General features: G+C 38.6%; 1 pseudogene; it reads left to right on the top strand.

Moving 5' to 3' along the window:
- The first annotated feature begins 7,928 nt into the window (after window positions 1–7,928).
- On the top strand, window positions 7,929–8,338 carry LOC140498524 (histone H3.3 pseudogene; annotated as a pseudogene).
- The last annotated feature ends 5,973 nt before the right edge of the window (window positions 8,339–14,311 follow it).

Raw genomic sequence — 14,311 nt, 5'->3', positions numbered from 1 at the left:
ATGATATTCTGTAAGAAAAGGAGTTTGGACTCCAACCATAGATCAAATACCCAGAAAAATTGAGCATAACCTTTCAGACAAGGAGATGGAGATTCAATTAAATAAGGGATTTCCAGATCTTCTGATGAAAAGGCCAAAACTCAGTGGAAAATTTCATTTCAAAATGCAAGACTCAAGAAAGGCATGAAAAAGAAATCAGTAAAATGAAAAGAAAAGAAGAAAAAAAAATTGTTATTTAAACGGGTAAACTGCTAACATCCCTATAGGAGAGGATGATACTTGTTAATCTTAAGAATGATATATTTATTGCAACATTTCAAAGGAACATACATGATTGGTTCTTATCCTTCCTCTTGAGGAGCACCAAAATGACATCATCATGATAAAGTGAAATTTCAGTGTGTGGCTGATCAGACCAATATGATCTCCAAATAAGCTACCAAAGGTTGGACACAGATAGTCCATGTGAATATTTGGGTTGGATTCCTCAAATTTGTGTATTCTACGTTTACTTTGTGCTGTCTCAATTCTGCTTTGCTCAAACAACACAGAACCCTTTCTCATCTGGGCATGCCATGTTGAGTGGTCCTATGCCAGTGTCTCCCATGTTGAACAGTCAAATTCAAGGTTCTTGAGAGAGACCTTGAGAATGTCCTTGTGTCACTTCTTCTGAGCACTATGTGATCGCTTACCCCATATGAGTTCTCCATAAAATAGTCTTTTTGGAAAGTGTACATTTTGCATTTGAATAACGTGGTCAGGCTGTCAGAGTTGTGCTTTCTGAAGCATAGTCTGAATGGTTGACAGTTCAGCTTGAGCAAGGACTTCAGTATCTGGTACCTTATGCTGCCAAGTGATTCTCACAATCTTCCAAAAACAGTTCAAATGGAAGCAATTCAGTTTCCTGGCATGGTGCTGACAGATTTTCCATGTTTCACAAGCATATAACAGTGAGGTCAGCACAACAGCTCTGTAGACCTTCAGTTTGGTAGTCAGTTTAATACCTCTTCTCTCCCAAACTTTTTTTCAGAGCCTCTCAAGCACTGAGGTATCTGTGGCAAGGTGTGCATCAACCTCGTCGTCAGTGTGTACATCCCTGTTAAGTACACTACCAAGGTAAGTTTACTTATCCACAGCATTCAAAACTTCTTTTGTCATAACCAGTGGTTCCACATATGGATGCTGTGGAGGTGTCTGAAGGAGCATCTGTGCTTATTTGGATATACATAGAAAGGGTATGGATATAATTTAACTGCTGTGATGATAAAAAATAAATTCAGGGATATGAAGCGATTGCAATGGGAGAAGAGGAAAGGAGGAGGCAGAAAAGGGTAAATTTCATACCGTGAAGAGGCACAGAAATCATAATAGTAGAGGGAAAGAAGGGAGAGAGATGAGCACTCTTCGATCTTTATTCTCAACATATTTCGTTCAAGGAGAAGATAACACATTCTGTTAAGCATAGAAATATAACCTGTCTTATAGGCAGTAGGAGGGGAAAAGGGAAAGAAAATGGAGGGCAAGTTAAAATGGAGGAAATAAGTAGTAAGAGAAAAGGGAAAGAAAAGGGAAGGGGGCTGATAGAACAGAGGGAATATTGAGGGAGGGGGTGGTCAAAAGCAAAACTCTTCCAAGGAGGGGAAGGGAGAAGGAAAAATAAAATCATAAATGAGGGAGAGGGACAGGATGAAGAGAAAGACATAGATAGTAATGAAATGTGAATGTGAATGAGATGAAGTCTCCCATAAAATGGAGGTGGATAGCAGAATGGATTAAAAAGCATAATCCTACAATATGTTATTTACAAGAAACAAATTTGAAGCAGGGGAATACACACAGGGTAAAAGTAAAAGCCTGGATTAGAATATATTATGCGACAACTGATGTTAAGAAATGGAGCAGTATCAATTGTAATCTTAGACAAAGCTAAAAGCAAAAATAAATTTATCAAAAAAGATAATGAAACTACACACTACTAAAAGTGATGTTATTACTAAACACATATGAATCAAGTAGTGCAGCATCCACTTCTTAGTGGAGAAGTTAAGGGAGTTATAGGAAAAAATAGACAGTAAAAATATACTAGTTGAGGATCTCAAACGTCCGCTCTCTGAACTTGATAAATCTAAACACAAAATAATCAAGAAAGACATGAGGGAGGTGGACAGAATTCTCGAAAAGTTCTATACTATAGATATCTGGAGAAAACTGAATAAGGATAGAAACAATAAACCTTTTTCTCAGTAGTACATGACACACACACACAAAAATTCCAACGTTCTTGGTTATACAAACCTCACACTACAGTGCAGAAAGGCAGGAATAGTCAATGAATTCTATTCAGATCATGATGCAATAAAAAATTATGTGTAAGAAAGCGTCATAGAGGGTGGAGCCAAGATGGCAGAGTAGAAAGACGCACATACACATAACTCTGAACCCACAACCCATAGAATGGCTACAGGGAAGTAACTCACGGCGAATTCCGCACCCAGAGGCCACGGAACATTGGAGCAAGGGAGATTTCTGTTCCAGAGAGACCTGCAAACCTCTCGCGGGGGGGTCCTTCGCGCTGCGGACTGGGCGCCGGGACTGGGAGCTGAGTGCAGCCCTGCCGCGGCCGCGGCACCGAGAGGAAAAGATCCGAGCAGGCTTCACAGACAGGATCTCCAGCGGCCACACGGGTCCCTCCACCCACAGAGGGATCTGCAAACCTCTCGCAGAAGGTCCGTTGCGCTGCAGACACAAAGCCCAGCCCAGACCTGCTGCGGCCACGGCTGCGGCACCGAGAGAAAAAGATCCGAGCAGGCTTCAGGGACGGGATCTCCAGCGGCCGCACAAGTCCCTCCACCCACAGGTGACAGGGGTGGGTGAGAGAGTCTCTTTGGGGGGTCGAGAGGGGAGTGGGGTGCCCCCATAATTCAGGCCCCCCCCCGGGAGGTAGAAGCTGAGAGGCGGCTGCAGACAGGGGCTCCCCAAGCGGGCGGGAGCCTGAATCCATTGCGGAAGGTCTGTGCATAAACCCCCTGAGGGAACTGAGCCTGAGAGGTGGCCCTGCCCCGACCTCAGCACCAGAACATAATCTCATACTGAATAGCAGCCCTGCCCCCGCCAAAAGCCCTGAGGCTGGAAGCAGCATTTGAATCTCAGACCACAAACACGGGCTGGGAGGATCAGGAGGTGAGGTGGGTGTGAGGAAAATATTCAGAGGTCAAGTCACTGGCTGGGAAAATGCCCAGAAAAGGGAAAAGAAATAAGACTATAGAAGGTTACTTTCTTGGTGAACAGGCATTTCCTCCCTTCCTTTCTGATGAGGAAGAACAATGCTTACCATCAGGCAAAGACACAGAAATCAAGGCTTCTGTGTCCCAGCCCACCCAATGGGCTCAGGCCATGGAAGAGCTCAAAAAGAATTTTGAAAATCAAGTTAGAGAGGTGGAGGAAAAGCTGGGAAGAGAAATGAGAGACATGAAGTCAAAGCATGAACAGCAGATCAGCTCCCTGCTAAGGGAGACCCAAAAAAATGTTGAAGAAATTAACACCTTGAAAACTAGCCTAACTCAATTGGCAAAAGAGGTTCAAAAAGCCAATGAGGAGAAGAATGCTTTCAAAAGCAGAATTAGCCAAATGGAAAAGGAGATTCAAAAGCTCACTGAAGAAAATAGTTCTTTCAAAATTAGAATGGCACAGATGGAGGCTAATGACTTTATGCAAAACCAAGAAATCACAGAACAAAGAGAGAAGAATGGAAAAATGGAAGATAATGTGAAATATCTCATTGGAAAAACAACAGACCTAGAAAATAGATCCAGGAGAGACAATTTAAAAATTATGGGACTACCTGAAAGCCATGATCAAAAGAAGAGCCTAGACATCATCTTTCATGAAATTATCAAGGAAAACTGCCCTGAGATTCTAGAACCAGAGGGCAAAATAAATATTCAAGGAATCCACAGAACACCGCCTGAAAGAGATCCAAAAAGAGAAACTCCTAGGAACATTGTGGCCAAATTCCAGAGTTCCCAGGTCAAGGAGAAAATTCTGCAGGCAGCTAGAAAGAAACAATTCAAGTATTGTGGAAATACAATCAGGATAACACAAGATCTAGCAGCCCCTACATTAAGGGATCGAAGGGCATGGAACAGTATATTCCAGAAGTCAAAGGAACTAGGACTAAAACCAAGAATCACCTACCCAGCAAAACTGAGTATAATACTTCAGGGGAAAAAATGGTCTTTCAATGAAATAGAGGATTTTCAAGTATTCTTGATGAAAAGACCAGAGCTGAAAAGAAAATTTGACTTTCAAACACAGGAATGAAGAGAACCATGAAAAGGTGAACAGCAAAGTGAAGTCATAAGGGACTTACTAAAGCTGAACTGTTTACATTCCTACATGGAAAGACAATATTTGTAACTCTTGAAACATTTCAGTATCTGGGTACTGGGTGGGAGTACACACACACACACACACACACATGCACACACGCACACATACATAGAGACAGAGTGCACAGAGTGAATTGAAGAGGATGGGATCATATCTTTAAAACAAAATGAAATCAAGCAGTGAGAGAGAAATATATTGGGAAGAGAAAGGGAGAAATTGAATGGGGCAAATTATCTCTCATAAAAGAGGCAATCAAAAGACTCATTAGTGGAGGGATAAAGAGGGGAGGTGAGAGAAAAACATGAAGTCTACTCTCATCACATTCCACTAAAGAAAAGAATAAAGTGCACACTCATTTTGGTAGGAAAACCTATCTCACAATACAGGAAAGTGGGGGATAAGGGGACAAGCAGGGTGGGGGGGATGATAGAAGGGAGGGCATGAGGAGGAGAGTGCAATTCGAGGTCGACACTCATGGGGAGGGATAGGATCAAAAGAGAATAGAAGTAATGGGGGACAGGATAGGATGGAGGGAAATATAGTTAGTCCTATACAACACAACTATTATGGAAGTCATTTGCAAAACTACACAGATATGGCCTATATTGAATTTCTTGCCTTCCAAAGGGAAGGGGTGGGGAGGGAGGGAGGAAGAGAAGTTGGAACTCAAAGTGTTAGGATCAACTGTCGAGTAATGTTCTTGCCACTAGGAAATAAGAAAAACAGGTAAAGGGGTATAGAAAGCTATCTGCCCCTACAGGACAAAAGAGAAGATGGAGACAAGGGCAGAGAGGGATGATAGAAGAGAGAGCAGATTGGTCATAGGGGCAATTAGAATGCTTGGTGTTTGGGGGGAGGGGATAAAAGGGGAGAAAATTTGTAACCCAAAATTTTGTGAAAATGAATGTTAAAAGTTAAATAAATAAATTTAATAAAAAAAAAAAGAAAAGAAAGGGTCATAGAAAGATAGACTAACAATTCTTTGGAAATTAAATAATATAATCCTAAAGAATGAGTGAGTCAAACAAAGAATCACTGAAACAATCACTAAATGCATTTAAGAGAATGACAATAATGAGATAACCCACTAAATATTATGAGCTGCTACAAATATTGTTCTTAGGGAAGTTTAAAATTTCTACAAGCTTATATGAATAAAGTAAAGAGATGAATGAATTAGGCATGCAACAGAAAATGTTAGAAAAGAACAAATTAATTGAAACAAAAATTAGAAATTATTTTGCCCAACTTTATACCCATAAATTTGACAATCTTAGTGAAATGAATGAACATTTATGAAGATATAAATTACCCGGATTAAGAAAGAGGGAGTAAAATTCTTAACCCTATCTCAGAAAAAGAGATTGAAAAAGCCTTCAATGAACTCCCTAGGAAAAAAATCTGCAGGGCCAGATGGATTTACAAGTAAATTCTATCAAACATGTGCCGAACAGTTAATTCCATTGCTGTATAGAATATCTGGGGAAATTGGTGAAGGAGAAGTTCTATCAAATTCTTTTGGTGATACAAATACTGTATTGACACATAAACCAGGAAGAGCCAGAACTGAGAAAGAAAAATTATGGACCAATTTCCCTAATGAAAGTAGATACAGAAACTTTAAATAAAATATTAGCAAAAAGATTACAGCAACTTATCACGAGAATAATATGCTTTGATCAGGTAGGATTTATACCAGGAATGCAAGGTTAGTCCACTATTAGAAAAAATATCAGCGTTATTGATCCAATTAACAACAAAACTAGCAGAAGCAATGTGATTCTCTCAATAGATGCAGGAAAAACTTTTGACAAAATACAGCAATCATTCCTGTTGAAAACATTGGAGAGTATCGAAATAAATGTAGCCTACCTTGTAATAATAAGTAGGATTTACCTATGCCAGGCCTAGAGGCCTGAGGGCTACCCGAGTCTTACCTTACCTATCGCAGGTCTTCGGCTGGCCAAACTGGATAAACGTATGAGAGAAGAGACTTTCCGGAGTTGAACAAGGGTTAGGCTTTATTCAGGGTCCTGGTTACATGTGCAGGGGGAACTCTTCCTTAGGAGAGAGAGAGAAATCTCCCAAGGAGGCAAAGATCTTACAGTAAGAGAATGAAAGCAGAAGTGGAAGTGGGGAGAGAGGGGAGAGGAAAGAGCAAAGAGAGGAAAAGGGGCCTTCTGTCCTGTAAGGGCCCCTCAGCGCTAAGAGAGCCTTCGGGCTTTCCTGACCCTACTTAAGCTCTCCTGCCGTATCGTTTGCACCTCAATACCGTGCCTGTTAGATAACAATAGGTGTGCCCAGATCTGGGCCAGTCTCGAGGGCGGGGATGCTCTCTCCCATCACGTTCTCACGGGAAGAGGCAGAAATACACGAGATCTCACTCCTCAATTCCCTGCTGTTTCCTGGGGGGCCTCATGAGAACTCTAAGGTTTTAGAAGTCCTCACCTTTACCCGTCTGAGACTGTCCACATGGAACTGAGCTTACACCCCCAACATACCTAAAACTGTCAGCAAGTATTATATGTAATGGGAATGAGCTAGATACGTTTCCAAATATTTCTTGGATGAACAAGAATATCTATTATCACCATTGCTATTCGTTATGTTACTAGAAATGTTAGCTTTAACAGTAAGAGAATATAGGAATGGGTGCCTTATTTTCTCAAAAATATTTTCTGCATCTGTAACTATTCCTATAAAATGATTTCTGTTAGGTTTTCTATTGATATAGTCAAGTATATTGATAGTTTTCCTATAAATACTACCTGGTCATAGTGTAGTATCCTTGTGATAAATTGCTGTAATCTCTTCATTAATAATTTATTTAATTTTTGGCATTGATATTTTTAGGTGAACTGTTCTATGACCGTCTTTCTCTGTATTGACTTTTCCTGGTTTAGATCTCAGCACCATATTTTTGTCATGAAAGAAAGTTGGTAGGACCTCTTCTTAGCCTAGTTTGTTTTTTCCTAATAGTTTATATGGTATTGGAAATAATTGTTCTTTAAATGTTTGGTAAAATTCACTTGTAAGTTCATTTGGCCCTGGAGGTTTTTTCTTAGGGAATTCACTGATGGATTGTTGATTTTTTTTTTTTGTAATATGAGCTTATTTAAGTATTAAATACTTTATTTCCTCTTCTCATAATCTGGGCAATTTATTATTATTATTTTTTTTGCAAATATTCATCTTTCCCTTACATTGCCAAATTTAGTGGCATACATGTGGACAAAATGTCTTTAAATATTGCTTTAATTTCCTCTTCATTGGTAGTGAATTTACCCTTTTCTTTTTTGATACTGGCAATCTGAATTATTTTTATTTTTAATCAAATTAATCAACGTTTTACCTGTTTTATTGGATTTTCTTCGTAAAAATAGTTCCTGGCAGAGTGGTTAGGTTGTTGATCAGAGTGGGAGTATTCCCAGACTTACTAAGAGTGAGGTGAATATATACATACATGGTTGAATGGACAGAAGCAGCAGCAGCAGTTAATCTAATACAGGAAATATCAACTGTTCATTCGGGAAGACAAGATGGCCTGTACAAAGCAGACTGCTCCTAAGTCCTCTGGTGGGAAAACTGCACACAAACAGCTGTCCAAAAAGGCTGCCAGGAAAAGTGCATCTTCTACTGGCAGGGTCAAGAACACTCACTGTTACCTGCCTAGTACTGGCCCTTCATGAGATTTACCTTTATTAGAAGTCAACAAAATTTTAGATGAGAAATCTTCCTTTCCAGTGTTCAGCGAATGAGATTGCTCAGGACTTCAAAACAGACTTGAGACTCCAGAGTGCAACTTTTGGTGCTCTTCAGGAGGCTAGTGAAATATATTTGGTGGATCTCTTTGAAGATACTAACCTGCATGCCATCCCTTCCACGAGAGTTTACTATATTGTCCAAAGACCCTAAGTTGACTCACAGCATACGAGGAGAAAAATCTTAAGTGAAGGCATTTTTATGGTGTTTTGCACCAAATTCTATAAAATACATTAGTTTAATTTGTGACCTTTTTCTGTAAAAACTTGTTTATAATATCTTGCATTTTTACATATGTCATTTCATCTTTCACTTAGGATGAATGGGAAAAGGGACTATTTACATAATGCAATGATATGAGTGAGCATTGTTGCTCAGAATTAATAATGCATGCTTTATGTATGTATACATGATAATTGTATGTTAATGACTTGAGTAGTTAAAATTGTAAGATACTAGAACTGATATAAATGTGTACAGGGTTCTTTTGCAGTAAAACTGGTTATGACTTGATCCAAGTGTTTAAAAATTTAGGTGGTTAAATCTGACCATACAGCACTGTGATAGAATGTGGGCTTTTCAGAGGGTGATAATATGTAAGTTTTAACTTACAGTTTCCTAAAAATAAGACAAAAAAACCCCCTTAAACCTGGCAGCTATAGAATACACTATGTGCATTAATAATAGATATTTTACATATTGTAATGTCAATGTTTTTAAAATAAACATTTTGTATTTACCTGTGGAGAGCCTTGTCATTGAGACATAGTTAAAAGTTCATTTGACTTTCTCCTAGCAAAACAACACTTGGTCTCATATGTCACAATGAAAAAATTCTAACTAGCATTGTACCTTGCAAAAGTCCTCATGTTGCCACATGTTAAGCAAACTTCTAGTTGATGGTGCAAAAAATAACCTAGTGTGTTATTTATAAGAGTTTTACAACTGTAAACTTTCCTACTAGCATCCTTTCCTTTATACTTGCAAATTATCTGGTGCTACTCCTATTTTTTATTTTTTAATTAATTTATTGATTTTTAATTTTCAACATTTCTTTCCACAAGATTTTGAGTTCCACATTTCTCCCAATCACTCCCCTCTCCTCACCCCAAGATACCATGCATTCTGATTACCTTCCCCCAATCTCACTCTCTTTTATCACACCACCCTCTTCCCTTATCCCCATCATCTCTCTTTTCTGATAGAGCAAGATAGATTTCTATATCCCATTAAGTGTATTTCTTTTTTCCTCAGTTGCATGCAAAAATAATTCTTAACATTCATTCCTAAAACTTTTAGTTCCAATTTCTCTCCCTTCCTCCCTCCCCAAATATTACCATTGGGAAGGCAAGCAATTCAATATAGGCTATGCATGCGGAGTTATGGAAAAGACTTCCATAATAGTCATGTTGTGAAAACCTAACTCTATTTCCCTCCATCCTATCCTGTCCCCCATTTATTCTATTCTCTCTTTTGTCCTTGTCCCTTCCTAAAAGTGTTAACTTCTAATTACTCCCTCATCCCGTTTGCTCTCCCTTCTATCATCCCCCCATATCCCACTTATCCCTTTCTCCCTTACTTTCCTATAGTGTAAGATAGATTTTCATACCAAATTAATTGTGCATGTTATTCCCTCATTACGCCAAGTGTGACAAGAGTAAGCTTCACTTTTTCCCTCTCACCTTGCCCCTTTTCCCCTCCATTGAAAAACATTTTCTTGCCCTTTTTATGTGAGATAATGTGCCCCATTCCATTTCTGCCTTTCGCCTCCCAATATATTACTCTCTTGCCGTTTAATTTTATTTTATTAGATATCATTTCTTCTTATTCAACTCACACTGTGCCCTCTCTCTATATGTATATACATCCTCCAACTACCGAAATGCTGAGAAAAGTCTCAAGAGTTGCAAATGTTATTTTTCCATGTAGGAATGTAAAGAGTTCAACTTCAGTAAGTCTCATGATTTCTCTTTCTTGTTTATTTTTCATGATTCTCTTGACTCTTGAGTTTGAAAGTCAAATATTCTATTCAGCTCTGGTCTATTCATCAAGAATGCTTGAAAGTCCTCTATTTCATGGAATGACCATTTTCCCCTAAAGTATTATACTCTCTTTTGCTGAGCAGGTGATTCTTGGTTTGAATCTTAGTTTTTTTACTTCTGGAATATCATATTCCAAACTCTCTCATTCCTTAATGTAGAAGTGGCTAGATCTTGTGTTATCTTGATTGTATTTCCACAGTACCAGAATTGTGCCTTTCTGGCTGCTTGCAATATTTTCTCCTTGACCTGGGAACTCTGGAATCTGGCCACAATATTCCTAGGAGTTTCTTTATTTAGATCTCTTTCAGGAGGTGATTGGTGGATTTTTTCAATGTTTATTTTATCCTCTGGTTCTTGAATATCAGGGAAGTTTTACTTGGTAATTTCATGAAAGATGATGTCTATAATCTTTTTTTCATCAAGGCTTTCAATTAGCTTCATAACTTTTAAATTGTCTCACCTGGATCTATTTTTCAGGTCAGTTGTTTTTCCAATGAGATATTTTACATTGTCTTCAAGTTTTTCATTGTTTTGTTTTTGTTTCATAATTTCTTGGTTTCTCATAAAGTCGTTAGCTTCCATCTGCTCCAATCCAATTTTTAAAGAAATATTTTTCTCAGTGAAATTTTGAACCTCTTTTTCCATTTAGCTATTTCTGCTTTCTAAAGCATTTTTCTCCTCATTCACTTTTTGGACTTCTTTTACCAATTGAGTTGGTCTATTTTTAACGGTGTTATTTTCTTCGGCATTTTTTTGAGTCTCTTCTAGCAAGCTTTTAGTCTCTTTTTGCTTTTCGTGATTTTCTTGCATTGCTCTCCTTTTTCTTCCCAGTTTTTCCTCCACCTCTCCTACTTGGTTTTCAAAATCTCTTTTGAGCTCTTCCATGGTCTGAGATCATTGAGAATTTATTTTGGAGGTTTTGGATGAAGAAGCCTTGACTTTTATGTCTTCCTCTAATGGTGTGCTTTGTTCTTCCTCATCTGAAAAGATGAGGGCAAATATGTGTTCACCAAGAAAGTAACCTTCCATAGCATTATTTTTCCCCTTTTGGGGACATTTTCCCCAGCTAGTGACTTTACTTTTAGTCCTTTCTCAAGTGGAGGGTGTACTCTAGGGACCTGTAAGTTCTCAGTTCCTCCAAGGTGATACAATAAAGGGAGAGGTGTTTACTGCTCTCCTCGTCTGCACTCTGTTCTGGGAGAAACCACAAGCTTTTCTGCGAGTAGGGCTCCCTCTCCACAACTTCCTCCAGCTCCATCAGGCCAGCACTCTTCCTCATCCCAGGGCTGCCACTCAAGGCTGAGATTCAGATCAGTGGCTTGATCTCCCCAGGGTATTTAGGGTGAGGGCTCCAAAAATGGGTGCTACAGCTGGCTAACACCACGGCTAGGACAGAACCCTGGTCCCTTCTCACCTAGGTGAAATCTCACTGACCTTTGAAACTGGCTTTGGTGTTGAGGAGTTGAGAAATATGGCATCTGAAATTGCTGCCCATGATTTCACAGCTTGAACCCATCTCCAGTCCTTTCCCTGCCATGCCGCATGGCCAGGTCTGGGCTGTTCTCCACTCTGAGCCTGATGTGATAGACCTTTCTTTCCTGTTGGTCTTCCAGCCTGTCTTGGGCTGGAAATCTCTTTCATTTTGTTGTTTTGTGGGTTCTGCTGCTCTAGAATTTGTTTAGAGTCATTTTTACAGGTATTTTATGGGTTCTGGGGGCAAAGCTACAGCACGTTCATCCTTCTACTATCTTGGTTCCACTCCACTCCACCCAGAAGCCATTCTATCTAGTGCAATTCTTAGTAGTGATATATGGTTGCTCTTATTAGACTTTTTTGTTTGTTTTTCCTTTTAACTAAAGGGAAGCTGAATCAATTAAGTTACTAGATTGGATGAAAGTAATAGAAGAGACAGAAATTTTCTGCTGGTGAAGTATGTATGTATGTATAAAGCTTAGAATAATTTGTCTGGGGATGGGAAGAACAGTGTATTTTCAAACTTTTTATGAAAATATTGCGATAGTTGTGTGTTTAGGGTCCATCTGGTATGATCATCAAGGAAAAAAAATCACTTAAAGGAACTTCAAAGTGATTTTGAACTTTACCATTCCATTCAAGTTTTTAGGCTGAATATGTATGCTGACTAAAATAATTTACAAATAAACTCGTTTATCTCCCTCCCAAATAAAACTAGTTTTTAATTTTATTTTTAATTCAATAGTTCTCTTTCAGTATTGTCACACATAATTTGTATTGTATCACAATCTGAAAAAAATAAATTTACTCATTTATGCCGTTCTGCATTTGATTGTGAGGTTTTTATGCCCTAATACATGATCAATCATTATGTAAGTGCAATATACCACTGAGAAAGATGTATATTGCATTCTATCTCCATGCAACTTTCTCCGGAGATGTATCCTATCTAACTTTTCTGAAATTCTGTTGCCCTTTTTATCTTTTTTTCTTGTTTTTATGCTATGGTCAGATTGATCTAGTTCTGAGAGGGAGAGATAGTTGGTTCTGCCAGTAAAGCTTTCTGTCTGCTTTTTGAAACATTTAACTTCTATTCCAAGAATTTGCACACTATGACACTTAGCATATATGTTTAGTGGTATGCATATGTCTGTGGCACGTTAACATCTACTTCTCATCCTTATCTCTTTTAATTAGATCTGTTTTTGCTTTTTGATCAGAGCTGCTAGTCTGATTTTATTTTGTTTTTTTTTGTAATTCAGCTGAAGTCATAATATATTCTGCTTCAACCTCTTACCTTTACTCCATGTGTATCTCTCTGCTTCCAATGTGTTTTCTTCAGTCAACTTTTGCCTTTCCTTTTCCAAGCTCTTGATTCTTTCATGAATATTTCTCATTTCATTTTTCATTTTTTCCTCTACCTCCCTCATTTGATCTTTGAAATCCTTTTTGAGCACTTCCAAAACGACTTTTTGAGCTTGAGACCAATTCATATCCTCTTTAAGGCTTTGCATGAGGCACTTTGACATTGTTTTCATCTTCTGAGTTTTTGTTTTGATGTTCACTATCACTTTACTAGCTGTCTATGGTCACGAATCTTCTACTTTTTGCTCATTTTTGTCTCTTTAATGACTTTTAAAGTTGAGCTCTGCTGCTAGGTCCCAGAGGTACACTGTTCCAAGCTTCTTGCAGTGGGAGGCAAGGGCTCGATCACTGGATTTCCACACAGGGGCGTTTAGTGATGACTGCTTGCTCACTATCCTGGAGTGACCTAGCCTAGTTCCCCCTTTTATGCTGATGTTATGGGGCTGGTAGTTTACCTGGTGAACTTGGACTGGAGATCTCACAGCTGGTATGCTGTGCCTCTAGCCTGCAGATCCAAGACTGCAGAGTCTAACTAGTTGATTTATTCTGTGTCTAAGAGCCTCCTACTGGATTGCCCTGACACCATCTACACTGGACTGCACTCCTTTTTTTCCCAAGTAAGACAGACCTTTCCTGAGGTCCTTTTAAGTTATCTAAAGTGGAAAATGATTTCACTCTGTCTTTTTGTGGGTTCTGTCATTCCAGAATCCATTTAGAGGCTTCTTTAAATGTTGTTTCTGAGATGAGCTAGGAAGAGCTCAGGCAGTTTCCTGGCTTTTCTCCACCATCTTGACTCCGTTCCTTTTTCTTCTTTTTCTTTAAAAAAAAAATTGGTAACTAAGATATGTCTCTCTTCGAAGGGCAGGGCAATTGCAAAGGTTAAAATTTACTTGATAAAAATATCAATAACATTTTTAAAAAATTTCCACAGTGAGAACTGAACATTTCACTTCCCTGCTCAATAAACTTCAGTGATCTATCTATTACTGCTGGAAAAATATATGACATTCTCTATTTGTCCTTAAAAGACCTTTGCATTTTTATTTCAACGTGTGTTTTTCAACTTATAATGCTTCCCTTCCTTTCTATGATCTAGTTAAATTGGCCATCATTTTTGTATATTGAATATAACACTTCATCACCTATCCCCATGCCTTTTCACTAGCTTTGCTTTCTTCTTCAAATGTATTTCTTCCTCATCACTGCATCATCCATCAAGATTCAGGAAATGCAATAAGAAAATCAATTAACAAATTTTGCATAAAGTATTAATTCCACCC

This window comes from Notamacropus eugenii, chromosome 4 (genome assembly GCF_028372415.1).
Source record: "Notamacropus eugenii isolate mMacEug1 chromosome 4, mMacEug1.pri_v2, whole genome shotgun sequence".
Classification (NCBI taxonomy): Eukaryota; Metazoa; Chordata; class Mammalia; order Diprotodontia; family Macropodidae; genus Notamacropus; species Notamacropus eugenii.
This window is presented reverse-complemented; position numbering and strand designations above follow the sequence as displayed.